This window comes from Hypanus sabinus, chromosome 27 (assembly GCF_030144855.1).
Source record: "Hypanus sabinus isolate sHypSab1 chromosome 27, sHypSab1.hap1, whole genome shotgun sequence".
NCBI classification, from domain to species: domain Eukaryota; kingdom Metazoa; phylum Chordata; class Chondrichthyes; order Myliobatiformes; family Dasyatidae; genus Hypanus; species Hypanus sabinus.
In genome coordinates, this window is record NC_082732.1 from 6,532,926 (window position 1) to 6,559,631 (window position 26,706).

At 40.6% G+C, this 26,706-nt stretch overlaps 1 protein-coding gene across 2 annotated transcripts in view; it reads left to right on the forward strand.

Moving 5' to 3' along the window:
- The window catches only part of epha8 (eph receptor A8), a 627,227-nt gene that overhangs the window by 276,530 nt on the left and 323,991 nt on the right, over positions 1-26,706 (forward strand). The gene's annotated exons all lie outside the window — the stretch shown is intronic.

The following is a 26,706-nucleotide window of genomic DNA, read 5'->3' on the forward strand; positions in this document are numbered from 1 at the left end:
CATGCAAGTTCAGGAGCCTTATGCTTGTAGGGTAATAACTGATCCTGCCAGGGTCGTTGATGATGGTTGTTGCTTTCTTGTGGGAGTGCTCTGTGTAAATGCACTCACTGGTGGGGAGGACCATTGCCTGTCATGGATTGAGCTGTATCCATGAATCGCGATCTATTTCACTCAGTGTTGACTGCAACAAAAGAGAAGGGAAATTTCCTGCCAGATCTTACCAAACGTCACCATCTGAAGCATCCTGCAAGTTTAACAATTTACACAGAAGGCTTGTTATTTCTAACAGGAATTAAAAGTAACCTTTGGGATTGCATGTTCTGGAATTTTATCAGCACTTTGCGATTGCTTGCTTGAGGTCGGTTTTCTTCTTGTGAAGGTGAAAAGTGAGTAATGAAGTGACAAGATGGGACTACAGGGGAAATGTGCTGGAACAGGGGCTTGTCTTCCACACTGTGCCAGTGCAAAGTGCGTCACCAGCGGCTCAAAGTGGAAAGTGCATTTCATTACAGTTTGAGTATTTCTAAAGGATCTGTGAGGTGTGGAGGGAACTGCAAAAAAACCTTTATCAGAGAGAAAGAATGGTTGCTGCATTGAATTATCTTTATTGTAGAAAATAAAGATCTACAAAATCTAAATCCAAAACTAACACGAGAAAATGGCTTAATGGATCATAAAGCTAAGTATCTCCTACATCAATTCATCGAAGCACCAAGATATAATAAGGAAAATAAAATAGACTGCACAGTTCAAAATTCACTGCTCATTAGATGGTAGGAAATTATATTTTAAACTATCTCACCTGCTCCATTTGCCAGTATTCATCATGATTTAATCATAAGATAAGATTACCTACACTTAGTTTAATAACATACACCTTGCCTGTTAATTGATTCCTGATCCCTGTGTTAACCTGGCGAAGTCTAACCAACCTTCAAACTGTAGACAGATGTTCAGAACATCTGTGCCATCTGTGAACTCACTGAGCACCTACATTTCACTTATATCTTTGGCTAGGCATTGTATTTTATTGTCTAGTCATGCAGAAGGCCTGCTATTTAAGAAGAGATGGTGTGAGTCACACTGGATTATATTAAGGCTCTGTTTTTAACCTGCTTTCCTGCTGCGGTACTCTATGACTCTATTTCCTAATCCTGCCATTGTTAATCTGCAATTTGTAAAACAATACCCACTCATAGAGCTGTAGAGTTATAAATAGGACGGCATCCCAGGGCAGGTACTCAGGATGTGTACGGCCCAACTGGCAGGTGTGTTTACAGACATTTTTAATCTCTCCCTCTCCCAGTGTAGAGGGCCCTTCTGCTTCAAAGCATCCACCATTGTGTCTGTACCCAAAAGACCAAAGTAACATGTCTGAACGACTGGCGTCCTGTTGGACTCACCTCAGTACTAATCAAATGCTTTGAGGGGCTGATGAAGGACTACATCTGCAGCTTGCTACCACCCACAGTGGACCTCCTACAATTTACCTACCAACGCAGCTGATCGACAGATGATGCAATAGCCACAGCTCTGCACATCTGGAGAGAAGGGATACTTAAGTAAGAATGCTGTTCTTGGACTACAGTTCAGCATTCAACATCATAACTCCCTCCAGGCTTGAAGAAGCTCAGAGACCTCAGCCTTGACCCTGCCTTGTGCAGCTGGATCCTGGACTTCCTGTCAGATTGCCAGCAGGTGGTAAGAGTGGGCTCCTGCATCTCCACCCCTCTGACTCTCAACACAGGGGACGCTCAGGGCTGTGTCTTAAGTCCCCTGCTTTACTCTCTGTTTACCCATGACGGTGTCACCACCCACAGCTCCAAACTGCTAATTAAATTTGCTGATGACACTACATTGATTGGCCTAATCTCAAATAATAACGAGGCAGCTACACAGAAGTCATCATCACTCTGACACAGTGGAGTCAAGAAAACAACCTCTCCCTCAATGTCACAAAAACAAAGGAACTGGTTGTGGACTACAGGAGGAATGGAGGGAGGGTAACCCCTATTGACATCAATGGATCTGGGGTTGAGGGGGTGAACAGCTTCATGTTCCTCAGCATGCAGATCATTGACGATCTCACTTGGTCTGTACATACTGGCAGTGTGGTGAAAAATGCACAACAGTGCCTCGTTCACCTCAGATAGTTGAAGAAGTTTGGCATGAGTCGTCAAATCCTAAGGACTTTCTACAGGGGCACAATTGAGAGCATCCTGACTGGCGGTATCACTGCCTGTTATGGGAACTGTACTTCCCTCAATCACAGGACTCTGTAGAGAGTGGTGTGGACAGCCCAGCGCATCTGTAGATGGGAACTTCTCACTATTTAAGGCATTTGCAGAGGCAAGCGAGTAAAAAGGGCTTGAAGGGTCATTGGGGACTCGAGTCACCCCAACCACAAACTGTTCCAGCTGCTACCATCTGGGAAATGGTACCGCAGGATTAAAGGCAGGATCATCCGGCTCCAGGACAGCTTCTTCCGCCAGGCCATCAGACTGATTAATTCATGCTGACACAATTGTATTTCTATGCTATATTGACCTGTTGTACATAATATTTATTACAAATGACTATTAATGGCACATTGCACATTTAGATGGAGAAGAAAATAATTTTACTCCTCATGCATGTGAAGGATTTAAGAAATAAAGTTAATTCAGTTCCGCTTGCATCTCCCATCCTACACTAATCCTACTTTATTTTATCACTCAACTCGCCCCAGATCCTATCACTCACTCTATCCTCCTCTAGGTTTTCCAATCAACCTATCAACCCACATCTTTGGGATTTAGACAGAACTGGAACATCTTAGAGAACACAGCAGCCACAGGGAGAATATACAAACTCTACACAGAATACCAGAGGCAGCAGTTCCACTGTGTCATCCATTACTTCATCTAGGTGCTTATCCAATTCCCTCTCCAAACTCTATTTCCATCACCATTGTGAGTAGAGATTTCCAGTTCATAGTCCATTTCTGCATAACATTTTCTCTTTTATAATTTCATCATTGACCGATGCACTAAAAGGAGAAGACTCTACCCTATCCAAACCTACCATGGTCTTGTAAGCATCATCCACAGCCCTGCAGCTCTTGAAGTACTGGTAAAATCAGCAGCCACTTGGGCAGTGAGTTCCAGGCCAGACTGCCCTCTTGGTGAAAACCTCTTCCCTCATCTCCCATTATTCCTTATACCAATCACCAGAAATCTGTTCTCCCTGGATTTTGACATCTTTTGCTGAAGGAAATATTGATTTCATTTATTTTTCTCAGGCCCCTCCTAATGTCATAAGGAATTCCCTCAGTCTCTTCTGTTTGGAAGCGAATAACCATAGTTGTTTAATCTTTCCAAACAGGATTTATAGACGTGAACTTCAACAGTCTTCTTATCACTCATTGTCATCCATACTTTATAGCATCTTCCTAAACATATTGCCTCAGATTTATTCTGGATGAAAACAAACCAGTTTATTTATACCAACCTGCAATCTATCTCATTTTCCATTATCCCCTCTGCTGCAACTTGCAATGAGAGACAGTATCAAACATCTTGCTGAAATCCATGTAGATTACCTGAAACACTCTTCCCTCATTGGTCACCTTGTTATTCCCACCAACATTTATATAAACTTTGTTAGATATTATCTTCCCTAAACAAAATGCCTGAATAATCTTTGCTTTTCTAAACAGAGATTTACACTATTCCTCAGAACTGATTCCAGTAGTGTGACCAGATTTATTCCCCAGTAATCAGACCAGAATTGTGTTTCTGTTTAATTGAACCTGCTATACAGGATGCAAAATATTCACCCAAATGCAGTTCAGGAATTCTTTCCCACCTGTGCTACCAATACCGACTAATTATTGACATCTTCCACTATGATCTGTTCCAGGTGCCTATGTACTCTTACATATTGTCTCTACATTTGCTCTTCAATTTCCCCCAGGCTCTGTGAGTCTCTGTAATACATTTCCAGCTGTGTAACTGGCCCTATTTTGTTCTCTGTTTCAGAACATATCTTATTCAATAATCCTTCTCTGATACTGATTGTTTCTTTAGTAGCTTAGTGTTTCCAGTCCTCTCCTTTTATTGTATCTTCTCCATCTAGAAGCACTCCCACAGTTGAACTCATGTGTTGAAGATGAACACAGATGGACAGGATAGGTATATGGACAGGAAAGGAGTGGAGTGTTATGAGCTGAGTGCGGGTAGGTGGGACTAGGTGAGATTAAGAGTTCGGCACGGACCAGGAGGGCCGAGATGGCCTGTTTCCGTACTGTGATTGTTATATGGTTATATGTTATATGTCAGGTTTTCCATTCTCCAGTCCTCTAATAGACCCCACATATGTGAAGAGAGCTGGAAGTCTGGTACTCTTCACCCCTCTATCTCCTTCAGCAAACCAGGATACATTATACCTGGACCAGATGGCTGGGAAGAAGGATAGCTGGGGTGCCAGAATAAAAAAGGTAAAGGGAAGAGAAGGAAGATAACCTCCTACCCCTCCCCCACCTTCTTACTCTGGTGTCCTTTCCAGTCTTGGCCCAAAATGCCAACTGTGTATTCATTTCCATAGAAGCCCCCTGACCCGCCGAGTTCCTCCAGCATCTTGTGTGCATAACTTTAATGTAATTGGAGGAAAGTACAAGGTGGATGTCAGAGGTAGTTTTTTTTTTACATGGAGAGAGGTAAGCGGATGGTAAAGCCTGTTGGGGATGGTGGTAGAGGAGGATGCATTGGGGATATTCCAGAGACTGAATAGGCTCACGGATGAAAGGAATGGAGGGCTAGGTGGTAGGGAAGCTTCAGATTGATCTAAGAGATTTAAAAAATTCACATATCATCATTGACCAAAGATTCTCTGTGCAATGTTACTTATTCCAGCTTTGCCATCCTCCTCAATTCATAAATCATCCAGCCATGTCCATCTCCCCTCTCACTCGCCATCACTCTTCAAATGCCTGTTTAGGTTGTCTTTTCTCTTTCTCCAATTCTATTTTCTAGCTACCCACTTTATTTTCCTTTTACCCTGTCAGGCCTGCATAGGCAGTACCTTCCGGTTTCCACCCAGCTAACAAGAGTCACCTGCAGCCTATTTAAACCCATCTCTCATCCACAGTCCTTTCTTCACCCATTGAACCTCAACCTGTTGCTCCTAGCCTTCAGTTACCTTGCTACCTTGTTGTGTTAAGTGTATGGTCTCTCTTGTTTTGTGACACCTTGGGGCTTGTTATTTTGTAGTTTATTAGTAAAGTATCACTTACTGCTAAATCATCTTCATAACTCTACTCTCGAGTCAAATCTCCTCTTTATTTTTTGACATAACCTTCCCTTTCTGTTTGCTATAGTCACTTAGATCTTGATTGGGTTACTTCCTGAGACGTCTCCCACCTGCTTCTTGGTTTCTAACAATTTTATTATCCAGAGAGCACCAAATTTGGCTAAACTACTTATCACTTTGGGAGGATATCTGCTCTGTACCTGAAATACCTCTGTGAAGGTGTTGTGATATTTCTTACCGGGTGTAATATCCATTAGTCTGGCAAACCTCCCAGCCCAGTATACCAAGGTTTGAAGGCTGCCAGACTAACAGATTTTACTGTCCTTACAGCCTCTAATAACTGTGGGTTGTTTGGATGCTGCAATTATCATCTGTAGCTGTCTGCTGGGCTCATGTGAATCTCTCCAAAAGATATTGACTCCAGCCCTTTGGAATTATAAAGCATCCATCTTGAAATGGCCGTTCATGTCAAGAAATGGTCCTAGTGCCCCTGGAATCTGAAGGTGCTCCTCGTGAACCATGCCCATGGCCCAATTTTCCATATCTGTTCTCACTTGGGCTAATCCACAGACTGTGACCTCCCCAGTTCCTGAAAGTTTGGCTGTTCTGATTTAAATTGTTACATTAAACAACTAAATTTACACTGCAGGCAGTTTTCACAAAGAAGACTCTGGACTTTATTTTAGTTAACACATACTCCTGGTCCTCATATGAATGTTCCTCATATTCAAACTGACATTTAACAAAAATTGTTAAATTCTAAGACTTTGAAAACAATGAAACTGATACAGCACATTAGGTGATAACAAAATAAACCTTTTAATCCTTCTTAATCACTGTACCAGCCATGGTTCTATTCCTGCTTTGACATTTAATCACCATAATCAATTTATATTTTTTATCTTTATTAATTTTTTCCAACTATTTATTACTGCAGAAATGGATCTGACAAGGTACCATGCCACAATATGAAAGCTCTGTTTAACTCATTGTGCACGACCTGTATGCAGGCTTCTCAGGTTACTGAGATACCCAAGCAATGTAAATTTTGTTGCTATATGGGACACTATCTGTCATAGCTGACAGGAGAATGTAGAACTCTGCACAGAGGGATAGTTATAGAAAACTGTGATGCAGAAAAAGGCCCTTCAGTCCATTTAGTCTATGCTGAACTGTTTAAACTGCCTAGTTCCATTGACCTGCACCCAGACCATAGCTCTTCATACCCCACCTATCCATGTCCCTATCCCAAAGTTCATTTAAACATTGACTTCAAAATCACTTGAACTAGCAGCTCATTCCATATTCCCACCACCTTCTGAGTGAAGGAGTTTCTCCTCATGCTCCCCTTAAATATTTCACATTTCACCCTTAACTCAGTCACTAGTTGCAGTGGGGAAAAAAAAGCCTGCTTCTCAAGCTACAATATAGGGCTATTAATATTCGGAGGAACAAGCATGCTACAGTGTAGTAGATGATATTGATAAGCCCACAGAGTGGAGGGCTCCAGCAAGCAATCGTGTATAGTATACTAGAAAATGGCAACATTTTGGAATGTAGCAGACTACAAATTGTTGCATACAGTAGGTTTCTGCTTTAATATCATGTACTAATGAATGGCAACTTGGGAGAATGACAATTCACTAAAAAGTTATAACAAAGTTCAGACTTCAGTGATCAGCTTGCCAGAGGCAAAAGCTGAAGTTGCTGAGAATGCTTTTCATTCAATGGTTTGCTCTATTTTAGGATCAAAGAACATTGCAGGATTTGTAATTAAAGTTTTGTTCTCTCTCCATACATGCAATCAAGATGTTTCCACAATGCAATAAAACTGCATTATAAATAGCAAATGCCAGAAATACTCAATACAACAGGCAGCATCTACGGAGTGAGAAATCAATGTTTTTGTTGATGAATCTTTATTAAAACAACTTCTGCTTTTTAAAAACAGATATTATTTAATACAGTTATTGTAAAATGTTAAATAAAGATTACTTTGAAAATGCAGCCACATTATCACTAAAGAGTATTTGCAAGCAGCTAGGTCCCACTGATAATACTGAGACTGATTTTCAGAAAATCCAGAAATGTGCTATCAAGAAACTTGAAATAATACCTACGTTGTTCAGATAATGTCACAAACTACATTATCTGCACTTTGGTTAGACCTATCCAGATGGCAAAGCCTTTGGCATTCCCTCATTTGGGAATAATTTTGGGTACCTTAATTCGATGCAGGAGGAGGGATATGTGTATAAGATGGAAACCTGCTAAATTTTACCTAACTCTAACAAGAATTGACAGTTCCTATTTGCCTGGTATTTGTTCGGTACTGGTCTGAGTTATGTCCAATTCTGGACCATTCCTCTGCCTCAGTTAGTGAAGCAAACTCCTGGGGCGAGGCAGCCAAGGAAAAAGCATGAGTAAGAAGTGTTGGTAGTATGCAATATCAACTACCCATTGCAGAGGTTCATTTGTATTTATCAGCCCACCCCTTGAATTAGTCCATGCAATCCCATTAGACTTAGTTTCTTTCAGTACAGCATTCATCTCCCAATAACTTCAGAGTCATAACTCAAACAGTTGGGCAATAAAGGAACCAGTGATGTTTGCTAAGTATGAAAATTACGAAGTATCTGTGGCAGAGCTTCTTCACCTACAACAGGATATGGCACAAACTCTTCAGGCCTATCGGTCCATAAGCCCCACTCAATCTCCCTCTATCTTTCCCCTATTCTCACCTCTCTCATTTCCTTACCCAGCTTCCCTTTAAATACATCTACACTATTTACTTTAGCATCCTGGGATCCAGTCTGTTACTGATTCATGTGGCCACCATGACCTACTTCGTCCCACTGTGGACAGTTAACCTTGTCTTCCAATTTGCACTCAGTCCTGAAATCAGTGATTTATCCATTCTGATGCTTGTGTTCTGATTGTACTCTCTGCCCTCATTCATTGGACTATTATGGGCCACTTTACCCTCTTAAAAATCCAGATAATAACTGCTACTGTGCCACCATCTATACTCCCTGTCACCTCTCCAAGAAACAAAATAAGACTAGTCAAATAAAATATTTCCTTTTGAGGCCTACACAGAAAATTCATCACTATTCTTCTCACTTTTGGTTGTTTTTTTTTAAAGTTTCTCCTTTAGTAGGGATTCCATTATTTTTCCTACCATTATGGTTAAACTGCTCAGTCTGCAATTCCCTAGACAAGTTCTATAATGCATTATGTTAGCTATCCACCAGGCTTTGGATGTTACACTTCCCCATGTATAATTAAATATCTGCAACAATATCTCTGCTATTTGGTTCCACAATTCTATTGAAATGTGTGAATGCAATCTGTTGCAAACAGAATTTTTATTGTGAGTTTGATCGGTTTATTTAATATAACCTCTTTATATTTTAAATGCCCTTAGATCATTACTAATTGCGATATCTAATGCCGAGTCCATCTGTATCTGAAAAAAATTTAACCATGAAATTACATCATTATGTGGCATCTTTCCTGATGATATAGATGTTAATTTGATTCCAATTTCAATTATGAGTCATGAGAACACATTCTTAACGTGACTAGCACAACCTGACAGATTGGATAGTGTGAAGACATGTTAGTTATATGCATCTGATAGAAATATGGAGAATCAGTTGTTGGTGAAATCAACTATTATGTGATGTCAAGTTGACAACAGCCGGGCCAAAGTACCAGCCAAACCCATTCACTGGTGATGTTTTGTTCTTCCCACCACTGAGCATTGTCACAGGAAAGCAGCATCCAACATCAGGGACATTCACCACCCAAATCATGTTCCTTTCTCACTGTTGGCATCAGGAATAAGGTACAGGAGCCTCAGGACTCTCACCACCAGATTCAGGATCAGTTTCTACCCCTCAAACATCAGGGTCCTGAACCAGTGGGGATAACTTTACTCAACTTCACTTGCCCTATAACTGAACTGTTCCCACAACCTATGGACTCACTTTCAAGGACTCTTCATCCCAAGTTCTTGATATTTATTGCTTATTAATTAATTATTATTATTTATTTTCTTTTTCTTTGCACTGTCGGTTGCTTTTCTGCTCTGTTGGGTGCGCTCTTTCATTGATTCTATTGTGGTTATTGGATTTAATGAATATGCCCGCACAAATATGAATCTCAGAGTTGCTTATGGTGGCATATATGTACTTTGATAATAAATTTACTTTGAACTTTGATTTTGAATGAAGTATGGGCAAAGAGGGTTGGGCATTCATATATAACTTTTGTAACATGTTTCACAAGGGTCAGAAAACTTAAAAGAAAGCAAATGTCTTTGTAACTCTTCTTCCTTATGACTCCTCAGTCTACTCCCTGGAATTATACCCTCCACTTCAGACTACCCACCACCTTCACACCTTAGGCCTCATCAGCTCTGGAATCAAACCCTCTGCAACCTCAAGGACTGAACTTTGTCCTCTGCCCACCAAAGGCTTCAGACCCGACACCCGCGAGTGAGGGCTGTACGAGTGCTTCCTGCTTGAGGAAAGGAGCTGCAGACAATCTGCTGGAGAAACACAGCAGGTCAGGTAGCCGCTGTGAGAGGAAAGGAACTGTCAATGACTCTGGCTGGAAGCTTGTATCAGCACCACAGCTTTCAGTGCAGGATTTTAACGCTGAGCTCTTCCAGCAAATTGTCTGTTGCTCCAGCACTGCAGTCCTTTGTGTCCGAAAAAAGAACTATGCCTGTGAATTAAGTCAGCAAATTTGTGAAGAAAGTGGGCAAGGAATGAAGACACAAGCTCAGGAGTTTCAAAGTATGTAGGGATCTACAAGCTCCAAGTGTATGCTTATAATTCTGTTTACCCATTTGGACATACCTTGACTCTTTCCTAAACTCTCTGTTCACCATCATAACTTCAAGTTACAAGTGGCTTCCATTCCTGTTTCACCAAAAGTACACCATTTGACTTTACATTTCTCAGTATTTCAGTGTAATTGCCAATTATTTTTTTCACAAGTTTGTTAATGCCCTCCTGTGACTTTCTATACTCTTCTGTTTGAAGATCCAACTCAGTCCCTGTTAGGTTTCTTGGAGTATTCTTGATTTCAGAGTCTGAATGGTTAGGGCAAGCTGTAAGAGGGTGTTGCCGTGGATACCATGATCAACTTTCTTCCACTGTGGAAAGCTGCCCCTATGTTCAGATGTTCAGGAGTTCCCCTAGTCACTGAAATGACTCAGTACCTTCATCCATCAGTCTGCAAATGTGTGTAAATCCTGAAGTCAGAAGTTAATCCAATTTCATCTTCAGTTGAACAAGATTGATTAAAAGAAATGCTACTTAAGTGTGAAGAGCTGGAGGGTCTAAGATAGGGTAAGACACGTTTCGTAGTAATTGATTATTAGTATATCTAACAACAGCATTCGCATATTCCTATTAATAAAACTAATGAACTTACTACTTCATACATAAATTACATGTTAAATGAAAGCATGAAAGATGATGGAGAAAACACTAATATTTTGTAATGTGTATTTAATGCAGTGCAAGAGACCCCTCATTAATTTAATTGTCATCTGAGTTCAGCGATTTTTAAATCTCATTAAAAATCTCATTAAATCTATATTTATTTATTTATTCAGCGAAACGGCGCAGAACAGACCTTTCCAGCTCAATGATCAGCACCACCTAGCAACCCAGCTCTTTAACCTTAGCCTAATCACAGGACAATTTACAATGACTAATTAACCTACTGATCAGTTTGACTTTGGAACGTATGAGGAAATCTGAGCACCCAGAGGAAATCCACGCGATCTCAGTGAGAATGTACAAGCGACTTGCGGACTCCGCTGGAATTGAACTCCTGACGCCCCGAGCTGTGGTAGAGTGGTACTAACCACTACGCTGCTGTGGTGTCCCAGGAAGGCTTCATGTTTTCACTGAAGCTCTTTACTTCCACAACTTGACTTATTTAAGTAATGCAAACAAAGATTCATTTCCAATGTGATTATTAAACAGACCACAGAGAGAAAAAAAACACCACAGTGTAGGTGCATCTAGAGGAAGTTTCAAAGTCAGATTCTGATTGCTATTTAATCCTCCTTTGAGGATAGCCAATCTGATAGTATGCTCAAGAAAAAACAAATGGCAGTCTTGTTTTTTCCATGATGGAATTAGAGATTTCATTCTCATTTGTATTAACTATACTTGCTGATTAGCAAGAACAGCACAGAAGCTTCCTCTGGTCTGGATGCACAAGATACCCTGACCATTTGAGGCTGGGATTGGGATGAAATAATTCACATTCTCAGACCTATTACACCATTTGATGAAGCAACAATTCAACATTGTAGCAAAAGCATTTTGATCTTAAGGGTTTAGTTGTCTAAAAGCAGTGTACCACATTGTGCCTTTTTCTGAAGAGTCCACAGTGAAAGAGCAGTAGCCCTAAAGGTCATATGAGAGAAAGGACGAATACCAAATTCAGTGGAACATTGCTAAATACCCAAGGTTGGGAGGGAAGAGGAGAAAGTTATCCGGGAGTAAAATGCTGAAGCTGCACTTCCAGTATCTCTGCTAAGTTCAAGTGTGCATAAACTATAAGGACAGGGACTGATGGGACACTGAGTTTCAAAGGCTTCATTGGTTAAAACTAGACATTAAAATATTTTATGTTCAAAGAAGTTAGTGGCAAAATCACTTACATAAGAAAGTACATTTATAACACAAACCAGGTAAATTACCAAAAGTATTTTACATAAATTTGCTAATGTAAAACATTGAGAAGTGGAAAAGAATTCACTGCATAACTAAAGATTATGCAATGGCATAAAGTGTGATATTTCTTTCTGTTTTCTGAATACATCTCTTTTAAACTTCCTCCTCTCATCTTAAATCTACTGAATGCCTCTAAATATTCAACATTTTTGGCCTGGGGAAAGATTCTGGCTGGTTGCCCCATCTATGCCTCTCATAATGTCATATAAACCTCTATAAGATCTCCCCTCAAACATCTATTCTCAGGTTTGTCTAACCTCTCCTTATAGCTAATGCTCTCTAATCCAGGCAGTGTCCTGGCAAATCTCTCCTGAAGCCTCTCCAAAGCCTCTACATCCTTCCTGTAATGGGGTGGCCAGAAATGCACACAATACTTCAAATGAATCCCAATTAAAGTTTTTTTTACAACTGCAACATGACTTTATAACTCTTACAATCCCTAGTGATGAAAGTAAGCATACCATACACCTTTGTTACCTCCTTACCTACTTGTGCTGCCATTTACGGGATGCATGGACTTGGATTCCAACATCTTTCATCCATTTGTGCTGTTGGATGTCCTGTCATTATCATATACTTTCATATCTGTCCTCCCAAAGTACAAAATCTCAGTTGCCTGCCTCCATCTACCATTTCCTGTCCATAACTTTAAGTGATCTATATCCTGCTGTACCCTTTAATGACCTTCTTCATTGACTATTGTTCCACAAATTTTTGTATTGTCTGCAAATTTACTGTACAACCCATTTACACTTTTGTCTTAAATCATTTATATATATATCACAAACAACAGATCCTTGTGGAACACCACTGGTCATCACTGAAAACACCTTCCCATTGATATCTTCAGTTTTTAATGGGCAAATCAATTCTAAATCTAGACCACCAAATCACCTATGTATTCTAATCAATTTACCATAAGGGATATTGTTCATTAGACAGCATTCACAGTTTTACTCTTATCAACCTCCTTGGTCACCTTCTCAAATCAGCTCAATCAGGTTACCAAGATATGACCAGCCCCACGAAAAAGCCACGTTGACTGATGTTCTTCTAAATACAAGTCAATCCTGTCCTTAATATCCTGTCCAATATCTTTCCTGCCACAGCTGTGATACTCACTGGATAGAAGGATTTTTGTCAAAGCCTGATTAGTCTCCTCTCTTGCCTTTCTCAATAACCTGCGATAGATTCAATTAGGGCCTGTCGATTTATTCACTTAGTGCTCTTCAAGAGATCCAGCCTCATCTCCTTCATGATCTCAAAATGTCCTAGGACATTAAAATCTCCAGCACTACTCTTACTTTTGAATGTGCCCTACTCCTAAGTGTATACTGAAGTAAAATTCTGTACTCACTTAGAACATTGTTGACATCCTTCAAACACAAATTCTCTCCTTTATCTTTGAGTGGTCCTACCCCTACCATAGTTGCCCACTTGTTTTTAATGTACTTCATAAACATGCTTAGGCATTCTCTTTGATCCCATTTACCAAGGATATTTCATTGTCGCTTTTGGCCCTCAGACATCCCTGGCTGAGATCTTCACTGCTTTCTTCAGATCAGTGATCACAATTCCCAGAGTTTTACAAATGCTTTGGACAGAGATAGGAGCAGAACATATGGAAATATTTAATTAAGAGAGAGAAAATTGTGATGCTATTAGCTAGGAACTTGGGAATACAATTTGGAAACACAAGTACTCATGAAATTCACAATGGAAATGTAGAGGTTTAGGGAGCAGTTGCTTGTGGTTCCTCCTGCAGAAGCACAGAAAGGATAGCAAGATGAAGGAACTATCATTGATGAGAGAAGTGGCAAAAGAAAGAAGCATACTTAAGGCTTTGGAAGCAAGGATCAGACAGGCCTCTGGAATATAAAATAGCTAAAAAGGAGCTTAATAAGGGACTTGGGTGTGCTAGTAGGGGGTACAAGATGGTCTTGGCAAATAGGGTTGAAGAAAATCCCAATCCTGCCTAGGGTACATGAAAAAAAACAGAAGGGTAACTAGAGTGAGGTTAGGACCAATCAGTGATTAAAAAAAAGGAAACGTGCTGAGAGTTAGAGAAGGTAGGGGAGATCCTTAATGAATACTTTACTTCAGTATCTACCAGAGAGAGGGAACGTGACAGATGTGAGTACCGTGTAAAAAAGACTGAAATGCTGAAACACGTGGACATTAAGAAGGAGGATTGCTGGAACTCTTGAGAAACATTAGGGTGGATAAGTCCTTGGGGCTGGACAGGATATACCCCAGTTGCTATGGGAAGCAAAAGAAGAGTTTGCTGCCCCTTTGGTGATGATCTTTGCATCCTCACTAGCCACAGGAGTAGTATGAGAAGATTGGAAGGTGGCAAATGTTATTCCTTTGTTCAAGAAAGGGAATAGGGATAATCCAAGGAATTCTAGATCAGTGAATTTTATGCCAGTAGTGTGCAAACTATACAAGAGGATTCTGAGAAGTTAGAACTTATAAGCATTTGGAGAAGCCTAGTCTGATTAGGGATAGTCAGTATGGCTTTGTGATGGGTTGTCCATGCCTACAAGCCTGATCAGATTCTTCAGGGAATTGACAAAACAAATTGATGAAGGTAGAGCAGTGAATGTGGTGTATATGGATTTTAGTAAGGCGTTTGTCAAGGATTCCCATGGTAGCCTTATTCAGAAAGTCAGGAGGCATTGGATCCAGGGGAACATGACTGTGTGGATTCAGAATTGGCAGAAGGAAGAGGGTGGTAGTAGATGGAACGTGTTCTGCAAAAGGTCGGTGACTAGTGATGTTTCACAGGGACAACTCCTCTGTGATGTTTCATAAATGATTTTGATGAGAAGTGAAAGGGCGAGTTAATAAGTTAGCAGATGACCAAAAGTTGGTGGTGTGGGGATAATATAGAAATTTGTCATTAGGATGCAAAAAGGACATTGATAAGATGCAGAGCTAGGCTGGGAAGTAGCAGGTGTATTTCAAACTGTAAAAATATAAAGCGATTCACCTTGGAGTTCGAACTTGAAGGCAAAGTACAGGTTAATGGCAAGACTCTTAACAGTGTGGAAGCACAGAGGGAATTTGGGGTTCACACCTATAAGTCCCTCAACGTTGCTGAGCACAATAGGGTTGTTAAGATGGTGTATGGTATGTTATTTAGGGGATTGAGCTCAAGACATGACTAGACCACACTTGCAAGATTGTGTTCAGTTCTGGTCAGGATGTGTAAGCTTTAGGAGTGCATTTACTAGGATGCTGCCTGGATTAGAGAGCATGTCTTAGAGGATGAATTGAGTAAACTATGGCTTTTCTCTTTGGAGTGAAGGAGGATGAGAGGTGACATGATAGAGGTGACCAAGACAACTGCTCCAAAGAGTGCAATACGAGATCATTCTTACTCTTGTCTATTGGGCTCTATAATGAGTCGACCTCCAGGCAGGGAAGTGATGACCCCCTCCTGTTAGACTCTTTGAAGTAACTTAGTTTTTATTCTTTCCACTTCTCTTCTAATATTTATATATATTTGTGCACCTGTAATGCTACTGTGACACTGTGATTTCCCTTGGGATCAATAAAGTATCTGGCTTTTGTAGCCTGGGAAAAATACACACTCAGGACAAGTACTTTTTCAGGTCTTGAAATCCTTTATCTGTTTTAGATCTTTTAATGCAGAAAGAGGGTATCAAAATAAAAACAACAAAATGAATTTAAAAAAAACACAATTCCTGTTGTTACAATTTCAGCTTAATTTTGGTCCACACCCTAGTTACATATGCAGTATGAAAATAAATAAAACAAACTATACAAAACCACTACAGTAGTGGCAATTCTAGAAAAACAATACAAACAACATTCGAATCCCACCAACCCTACACCTTATATACAACATAAACTATAAATAAATGCATTTCATCTTACTTTGGCACATACATGCTTAACTTTCAAACACGTATAGACTAGACCCTGAAACGAGATCTCCTCGCTCACATGACGTGAACAGAGATTAACACATTCACATCCGGTCATGAAACAATAAGGTAAGACAAAAATAAACTTCTATAAAAACTTTTACAATATATTGTCTTGTAGCGATGTGCTACACACGGAGCTGGAAATAATGATACACACTCTGTAAGTTGCACTCCAGACTAGCTTATTCAAACTTCGCGGCACTGGCTTTTACGCAGTTCAGTTCCTGCCTTCTCTGGACAGAAATGATGTCAGAGGTGCATTACAAAAGTCTCTTCCCGCGCGTGGGCTTTCTCCCCTTGCTGGTGAAGAAGAAGGCCCAGCGCCATTTTGGGGCTGGCCTCACTGCCGATGCACCCGCCATTTTATGAGCCGGTTCGCCTCCGTAGAAAGTGAGTCGCCATAGTCTTGTAGTTAAACCACTAGGAGTAATAGTCTACTAGACTGATGGGGAACTTCGCACAACCACACTATCCAGCACCAAATCCTTACTCATGAAAATCTAAAGCATCCACTTGTAAAACATGTCAAATTACCGATATTCAAGACTTTCAAACAAGTATATCCAAATTTACATGGATATTATTAAATATTATTCACCTTTCCTCACCCTATGTCCACTACTCCTCGGGGAGGAAAAAGCAGCTCCCAATACTTGATGTGCTTTCCAGAACATTGTACCTACTTTTTCTACTCTGCATGTGCACAATGACGTCACTGTTTTCTCTTAAAGGCACAGGCAGCTATTTTAGTGTTTCCAGAGTGAATGTACACATGCACATCAACAATAAAATATAATATTTAACAGTCACCTGGTTACATATCTATCCATCTAGCTATAAGATGATAAGAGGCATAGGTAGAGTGAATAGCCCAGGGTAGAAATGGCTAAAACGAGACGGCATAATTTTAAGGTGATTGGAAGAAATATAGAGGGGATGTTGGAGGTAAGTTTCATGCACGGACTGGTACATGGAGTGCCAGGGGTCATGGTAGAGGCAGATACATTGGGGCCATTTAGGGGATTCTTAGTGATGCACATAGATGAAAGGGAAATTTAGGCCCATGTAGGAGGGAATGGTTAGATTGATCTTGGAGTGGTTTACATGGTCAGGAGACCCTCATGGTGCACTGCTGTACTGTTCCATATCTGTCATTCCCCTCATGGGCGTTAATCCAGTTACAACACTCTCATCAGCCTGATTCCCCTCTCCCTCTTTCCCTGCGTTCTTGCACTTTAATCAATACAGTTGCAGTCAGAGGGAGAAGCAAGACAGGATGCTGGTGTACTCTGCACAGCAAGGTGCCCCTGGCTAGTACTTGCTTCCAGTTTATGGGCGCATATTGTGATGTTTGTTGTTTTGTAGGAACCAGTAGGATTATACATTGCTGGTTTGAACATGTCAAAAGAAATAAAATTATAAAAGAAATAAAATCAGCACTAAAGCAGACCCTATGGTCCAGTATGTTAGTAGCAGCCATAAATTATTCACATATTAATCCTGCATTCATTCTATATTTATCTTCTACAATTTGTCTTCAACTCCCCCCCCCCCCGCCCCACCCCACCAACTCAGTCACTCACCCACACACTATTGCTGGCCAACCTGCCACCTCGGATGTGAGAGGAAAGCCTACGTGGTCACAGGGAGAATGTGCAAACTGCACACAGACAGCTTCAGAGGTCAGGATAGAGCAAGAGAGGCATCTATCTGTGCCACCCAGCGTTCCCTACAGAACGTTCTACATCCCTTGCCTCAGGGGCCCCCAACCTTTCTTATGTCATGGACCAATACCATTTAGCAAGGGGTCCATTTGGACCCCAGGTTGGGAGCCCCTGTTCTGTTCGTCCAATCAGTTGCCTATGGAGCTTCGGTCTTTGTAATTAGCAGCAAACACTAATCTAGTTTGCATGCAGTTCACCCTCAACAGCAGCAAAATGCTGGCTACTTCTTTATTTAGAGCAGGGGTTCCCAACCATTTTTTATGCCATGGACCAATACCATTAAGCAAGGGGTCCAAGGACCGCAGGTTGGGAACCCCGGATTTAGTGTGACAACACAAAACAGGTGCACCTGGTCCAATGAATCAATAGCCCTACAACCCACCTATTTAACTATAGCCTAGTCACAGGACAATTTACGATGACTAACTGGTACGTCTTTGGGAACCAGAGCAGCCACACACTCAGAGCAAGAACACACTAACTTCTTTCAGATGGCACTAGAATTAAACTCTGGTCTGACGCCCTGAGCTGTAATGGTGCTGCACTACAATGGCGCCCATCTCCTCCGGGGTTGAGGAGGTGGTTTGAATAATGGCACCACCAAGCAAAGTCTTGGGTAGGGTGGTGGCAGAATCTGTGGGGAGTTAATAGGAACATAATGAGATTTGTAAAGGAATATTTTAAATAAGTGATTTAAGTCAGCACAGAATCAATGGGCTGAAGGGCCTGTTACATTTTGTCTGTACAATAACACTTTAGGCAGAACCTTGCAGGAAAAATGATCGAGTTTTACTGGAGTATGGCAGATTCCAAGGGATAATTTGTTGGGAAAGGTTACACAAACCAAATTTGTATTCTGTAAATGATCAATAGATAATGGGTTAACTTATTCAAGGTAACTGTTAAGAAAAACTGTCGATGGAATCTAGGGCAATAAACAAAGACTACAAATTAGGGCCAAGCCTTCAATGGATGAAAGTGGTAGACATTTATATCCAGACATGCGACTGAAGTTTGGCACTCCTGTCCATAGATGGGAGGTGATGTTGGGTCAGATGTTTACTCAATCAGTAGTTGTTGGGTATCTGTTAATGAAAGGTTTTAAGAGATACAGGTGTATCTGGCTGTATGGAGCTATGTCATACATTAGTCATTTCCTTGTAATTCCAGGTTCATGCCGAGAGCATATTTTACTGCCAAACTCTTTTACCTGTTTTATGTTGTTTGTGATTAATGTGATTGTTCTATTTTGAACAAAATGCATACCTAGTGACTGATAGTCTGCATTCTAATCATTGTGGGACCTCAATAAGACTGATCTCTGCGAGGAGACAGTTGTAACTAGGGTTCTTTCTCAAAGCCTGACATTCCACAGGTATTTAAGTGGCCACAGTCAGATACAAGGTTGCTGACCCTGGCTATGTCATCTTCTGTCTTTGCTCACACTGGCCAGACAGTCATAAATATACCAGGGAAGCAAAATCAGCTTCATCATTGATAGATGATTGTGTAAAATGTACAGTGGTCAGTCACCACTCATTGGACAATCACTGCTATAATCACATCACTCATTGGACCATTGCTGTATAATTAATTCACTGACTGGACAATCTTCACACACTTCTCTCATCACACATCATGCCATCCTTACCCTCTCTCTAATCATGTCTCCCATAGTTACATCATTCACTAGACAATCTTAACCCAGTCCTTTACGGTCACAATACTCACCCAACAGTCTTCATTTCTTGACAGTCTTCACCCATTCCTCTAGTTGCATCTCCGATAGTTACATACTCACAGGGCAATCATCTCCCACTTTTTGAAATCACAATATTCTGTGGACATCCCTGCTGACACCATCCCACTATTCTTGCTGTGTTGGAATGATCAAAATGACCTACGGAATGGGTTTGTTCCTTTTCCAGCCACTGATAAATCAGAGAAAAGGCAAAGTTTGTGTAACCAAAAAAGTTCATGAAAAAGCATCATCTCAAAGCATTGCAACATAGTCACTGGAAATGTATTCCAGTTTGCTGCAAAATACTGCTTTCTGAAGTTTAAGATTTGAACATAATTTCATTATTTCTACCTGTCAAAAGACCAACGTCATTCAGTGTGGTTTCTACCACCCTATTCCTTCCTTGATAAAATGGTAATTTTGCAAAGCTAAGTACTTAGTCCTGTTTGATAGCAGTGCACACTAACAAATCTGGAGCAGATGGTGGACAACCTGAAGCAGATGTATGTAATAAATTCAGGTTCACAGCTGAAATGAATTCCTACTTGGAACAGAACAGGCTGGTTTCCTCCTTTCACAAGATACTGCCACAGACAGCATTATGACAGTTTGCTGTATCGTATTCCAACTATTCTGAAAAGCTAGACAGCCATAAAAGTTTTTTTTTAAAGGAAAGACTTTAAAATCTAGTGGGTCCCAACTTCATTCCGAACAAGATTGGAGTTATCAAAAGCAATGTTAAAGATGCTAAGAGTAGATGGTAATATGTCTTCTGCCTTCTGCAGGCTATTAGTTGGAAACAGCTTCTTCCAATAATTATCTGCATAAATGAGTGGAATGCCATTACAGAGATTAGTAATGTTTTACATTAAATGAAGCTGGGAATTTCTGACTGAATGATGAGTTATGATGAAAACATTTCAAATTGCTACTTTTTCCTTCTAAATCTCCATTAAAGTTTTCTCAAATTACGAAATGAATCAGACTAATTCAAGCTGTGGTAGCTATATGTTCCTTCTAGATGATGTACAATATCCAATCCTGATTTGGAGATAAGAATTCTCTCTTGTGTCAATCAAAACAGTTATCTCAGCCCTACTTATTTGATGAATAGGGAAAAAAAACCTGAGTTATCTTCAGACTTTCCTCCACTTCTGATATGAGTTTGCCAAATTCAGGTAAGATTGAAAAACACAGAAACACTCTATTTCTGATCAATGATCAAGGAGCAGTAATGAGAGAACTGAAGTTAGTAGAATTAAAAAAAATCCCATTTGATTGGAATTTTTATCATATAATCAGTTAAAGAATGTGAAATTTACACTTTCGTTCTTCTTTGCCATTCAGATCTAAATTATGTTAATTTTTATGCAAATATAGAAGATAAACATTGTACTTGGATAGAATTTTATGATTTTCTGAACTCCACTTTGACCATTGAGGCTAGTCTTTCTCTAGGCCCTCACACACCTGATCAGTTCAGTCCTTTGGCTCTTTCAAGAGGAGAACTTACACCCTTTTCAGGAACAACATTTCTGCATTGGTGTTTTATTTTTCCAGTGTTAACAGTTTGATGTCAAAAAGACATTGGATGGAGGGGACAAAATACTCCCTTTGACGTGTGTGGACAGCCAACTGGAGTGGTGATGGTAGACTCTGCACAATAAGTGATACCAGAGGGAGGTGATCACTTTGCTTTATTTAGGCCTCAGCAACATTGCCCGAAGTTCAACATAACTAAAAGTATATAAGATTATGAAAAGCATAGGGCGAGTGGGCAGGCAACACCTTTGTTCTAGGGTGTCAGTGGTGAATAGCAGAGGGCATCTGTTAAAGGTGAGTTGAGGAAAGTTTAGGGGAGATGTCAAAGGTAGTTTTATCTTTACACAGAGAGTGGTTCATGCCTGAAATGCACTTCTGGGGGTGGTAGTAGAGTCTGATACATCAGTGACTCTTCCACAGGCTCAAGGATGAAAGAGCAATGCAAGGTTGTAGGCTGGGTCGGTAATGGGGATAGATTGATTGTGAAGTAGGTTAGAAGGTTGGGACAACGCCATGGGCTGGAGAGCCTATATTGCTCAGTACTGTTCTATGTTCTAACTTGTCACTAAAAAGACTTGAAATACAACATCTGTAGATACTAGAAACTAGAAAATAAGTGTTTCAGGTGGAAGGTGCCTCAGCAGAAATTAGAAGCAAGAAAACAATTTTATGTAAATTGGATTAGACATTGGCTTTGCGGAAGAAGCCAGAGAGTGGTAGTAGATAATTTTCTCTCTTACTGGAGGCCTGTGACTAGTGGAGTGACACAGGGATCAGTGTCAGGTCCATTGATGTTTGTCATCTACAGTATATCAATGATCTGGATGACAATGTGGTTAGCTGCATCAGCAGATTTGCAGATGACACCAAGATTGGAGGTATAGTGGACAGCAAAGAACACTATCAGAGTTTGCAGTTGGATCTAGATGGACTGGAAAACTGGGCTGAAAAATGGCCGATGGAATTTAATCCAGACAAGGATGAGGTGTTGTACTTTGGGAGGACCAGCTAGGGTAGGTCTTATAGAGTGAGTGCTAGGGCACTGAGGAGAGCAGTAGTTTAAAAAGACCTTGGGAATACAGATCCATAGTTCATTGGAAGTGGTGTCTCTGAGAGATAAGGTTATGAAGATTGTGTTTGGCACATTGGCCTTCATAAATCAAAATACTGAGTACAGAAGTTGGGATGTTATGTTAAAGTTGTATAAGACATTAGTGATGCCGAATTTGGTGTGTAGTTTTTGTCACCTATCCACAAGAAAGATGTATAGATTGAAAGAGTACAGAGGGATGTTGCTGGCACTGGAGGACCTGAGTTATAAGGAAGGATTGAATAGGTTAGAACTTTATTTGCCAGAATGTAGAACATTGAAGGGGGATTTGATAAAGATATACAAAGTTATGAGGGATATAGTTAGGGTAAATGCAAGCAGGCTTTTCCACTGAGGATGGGTGAGACTACAACCAGAGGTCATGGGTTATATGGTAAAAGGTGAATTGCTTAAGGATAAAATTTCTTCACATAGAGGATGATGAGAGTGTGGAATGAGCTGCCAGTGCAAGTGATGGATGTGATTTCGATGTCATCATTTAAGAGAAGTTTGGATAGGTATATGGATGGGAGGGGTGTGAAGAGTTATAGTTCAGGTGCAGGTCAATGGGACCAGGCTGGTTAAATGGTTCAACACAGACTAGATGGGCCAAAGAGTCTATTTCTGTGCTGCAGTTTTCCATGACTCTGTGTGCATTGGGGCGCCATGGCGGGGCAGGGAAATGGCGGTGAGAAGATGAAATGAAATGGGCATTAATGGGGCAATAACACTCCCTTGACTGGCAAGAAAGAGGAGAGATAGTATCAAATGGTGTGGAACAAGTAACGAGAAACTCAGGGTCACTCTTGTGGAATAAGCACAGATGTTCTGCAAAGCAGTCACCCATTCTACTGTCAAACAAGAGAAAATCTGCAGATGCTGGAAATCCAAGCAACACACACAGAATACTGGAGAAACTTAGCAGGCCAGGCAGCATCTATAGAAAAGAGTAGAGTTAAAGTTTTGGGCCGGAACACTTCAGTAGGACCCAATCTGCTTTACTTTCTGTAAAGACCATGCTGTGAACACTGGATACAGTGAATATAATTTAATACTGTGCAGGTAAATTATTGCCTGGACAGACAGTTTGGCTCCTTGGAGGGTGTGAAGGGAAGAGTTGAAAGGACAGGTGTTGAACCTCCTACAGTTGCAAAGTGACACTTGACAGGGAGAAGTAGTTATGGATGGAGGAGTGGACCAGGGAGTCATGTGGAAGTGATTCCTTTCAAACGTTGAAATTTAAAAGAAGGGGTGTATCTGGTGGTTTAATCTTGTTGGATCTGGTGGAAACTGAACAAACGTTGAATGCTAGTGGAGTGAATGCGGAGACCAAGGGAATTCCATTCTTGCTCTGCCCAAGAGAAAGGGTCACAGCTGTTGGACAACCTCTGTACTATCAACAACATCACATTTTCGTGGAGTAAGAATGGTGAGAACGAATGGGTAAATGTGGTGGGTAGAAGCAGATTATGTTTCTTTGAATGTGATAAATACTGCTAATAGCAGGGCTGTGACATATTCCCAACCAGCTACAGCCTACTAAAAAGAAAGAAAAAAGCTGAACCTGCAACAGGGATGGCAGCAATGGTCAGTTCCTTTTGCCTGAAAGAAAGAGCAAGGTAGCTAAGTGTGCAACATTTGAAATTAAGCCCAAAATGTTCCAATGTAACCAGTCACAAGGTGGCTTCTGTTGGCCTTGTTCTACCATAGCAAGTCAGCTTCAATATGTCATACGTTAAAAGATATAAAAAAGATACAAGATCTAAAAAAAGATATGTTCACTGTCTATACTCTTTGATGCCTAAGTAAAGCAGCCAGCACAGTCAAAGACCCCCCAATCCTGGACATTGTCCCTTCTCCCACTTCCGATCAGACAGAAGATACAAAAGACTGAAAGCATGAGGGCAGTGTCTACCCCAGTATTTAAATGGTTCTGCAGTATGATACAATGGACTTGACTTCACAGTCTACCTCGTTCTGATCATTATTTACCTGCACCGCACTTTCTCTGTAGCTTGTACACTTCTTCTGCATTGCTATAGTTTTATCTTGTTTGACCTCAATATACTGTGCAATGATTTGTACCGTTTGCAAGACAAGCTTTACGCTTTATCTCAGTTCATGTGACAATAGTAATCCAATACCAATACTAATAAAGCCATTATGCTATAAAATAGCTCCCCTCTCCCCCTGACAGCACAAGCAACACTGAACAATTGTCTGGTCTCTGTAATGGTGACTGGCACAGGAATAGATCAGGAACATTGAGATGTGCACTGGGTGAAGGGTAGTGCTTCTGTCGGCATTTTGCTGCCAATCCTGACCACCGGCGAGTTCTCATTGGCTAAAAAAAGTATATACAGTAGATACCAGGTTCTGTGGGACAAAAAAATCCATTGAGCACTTTTACAGCTGCAAGTGCTTTCTCCTTGGTATCCTTAAACAAGGGACAGCTCGATGAAATATTCTGATATGACTTGTCTGGAGAATAGAAATAACCTAACGATATGATCAGCATTTTTCAGACACGTTCTCTGAGGAAATAAAAGGAACATTTATGAACTATTTTAGAGCTGGCCCAAATTTCCTCGGTATACTGCCTCCCAGTGTAATGTCTTCAGATCTAATATCTGCTTGCCTGTGTGGGTAATTTGTGAACTGTGCAGTAATGGATGAATTAGTATTTGTACAGATCCCGTACAAAAATGCAAATTTATACTTAATTGCTTGATTTCTTTATTACTTTATACATTCAGGATTCAAGTCTGAGATATGATTAGAGGGTGGAGAATAATTTGTTGTAATTCTTTTCCCATTTGAAAATCAGTGCCCTGGATTTTGCAATCAGCAGTAAATGAATGTAGCTAAGCATTCATTGCTCTTCTGTGAGTCTCTATGTTTGATGTGATAATCAGAGAGCGGGGAATTTTGGGCACTGGAAACAAGATGAGCAATGGCTTATTTCCTCATCAGATCAGACAAAAGAATCTAATTACCCCTGTTAGGGTGGTATGGTGATGTAGCTTCTGCTTAATAGTGCTAGAGGCCCAGGATCAAACCCATGTTAAGTGCTGCCTATATGGAGTTTAAATGTTCTTCCTGTGGCTCCTTGGGTTTCCTCCCACATCCCAATACGTGCAGGCTGGTAGGTTAATTGACCACTGTAATTTGCCCATATTGTGTAGGTGAATGATAGAATATGGGAGGAGTTAATGTCAGTGTGGGGAATTTTAACACAGGATTATTTAAATGAGGGCTCGATGGTCAGCAGGGATTCAGTGGGCTGAAGAACCTGTTTCCATGCTGTTTCTCTCTATGACTACAACAATGGGCTGCAAAATGCCATGTGATTCAGTCTTACAGGGGCAATTTTTTAACTTAAGCATGTCTGCTCCTTGGAAGTGTGCAATGATATGATAACCAGATAATTATATCATTGCAATGCTGCTAAGGCAGCACTGCTGATTGGATAAGCTAGCCAGTGACATGTATAAAGCACTCACAGAAAATCTAACAAACTCCCTATCTCCACTCAATGGTGTTGCTTGTTGATGAGTGACTGGAAGGAGAGTTGTGGGATTATGTTGTTGGGAACCGCATAATTCGGGAAGTCATGAAGGAGTACCATGGTTAAAGGTAGATATTCATTTGAATTTGGATGTCAGAGGTTTTGGGTGGTCTAATCTAGGGGAGGAACAGGGAGAAGAGGCATGTCCCAGCAGGACAATGTGGTCAGATCATGGAAGAGGAAGGAGGAGGAGACTCTTCTCCAGGTTACATGTTTTTAGTGCTTCTATATGAATATGACAGATCACTGATGCTTGGGGAAATACTTCTTGGAGATCATATGTAGATATATTTGGCAAATGTTGTTGATCATGCACCTATTCCTCCACAGTGGGATTAGCAGAGCTTTGTAAGTGGCAGTCAACATTTTAATTACTTTCTGATGTTGAAAGCATAACTGACACCCCAGCATTTCCATTACAGCACCTTTTAATGAGATCCATAGCTGAGGAGCAGCAAATTATCACATCAAATCATTGGGTTATATAGCATGGAAACAGGCCCATTTGGCCCAAGTGGACCATGCCAACCAAGATACCTCATGCAAGCCAAACTCATTTGCCCTGCCTTTAACCAAAAACCTTCTAAACCCATCCAATCCGTATACCTCTTCAGCTGTTTCTTAAAAGTTGTTATTTTCCCTATCTCAACCAGTTCATCTGGTAGCTCGTTCCATATACATACATAAGTAAAAAGTTGCCCCCAAGTTCCTTTTAAATCTTTCTCCCCTCAGCTTACACCAATATGCTCTAGTTCATCACTCCTCAGCCCTGAGAAAGAAAAGCATCTTCTGAAGATAAAGAGCAGTAAGTAGGCAGGATGCTGGACTTCCTCATGCTCCAAGGAATCAATGTCTGCCAGCATCACAGAGATGCTGACAAAGTCCTAAGTAACTTTATTTTCAAAGTCCATATATGTCATCATATACAGCCCCGAGATTCATTTTCTTGCGTGCATACTCAATAGATCCATACTAGAATGATGATCACATTATTCACAGAATCAATGAAAGACCACATTGACTTGTGGG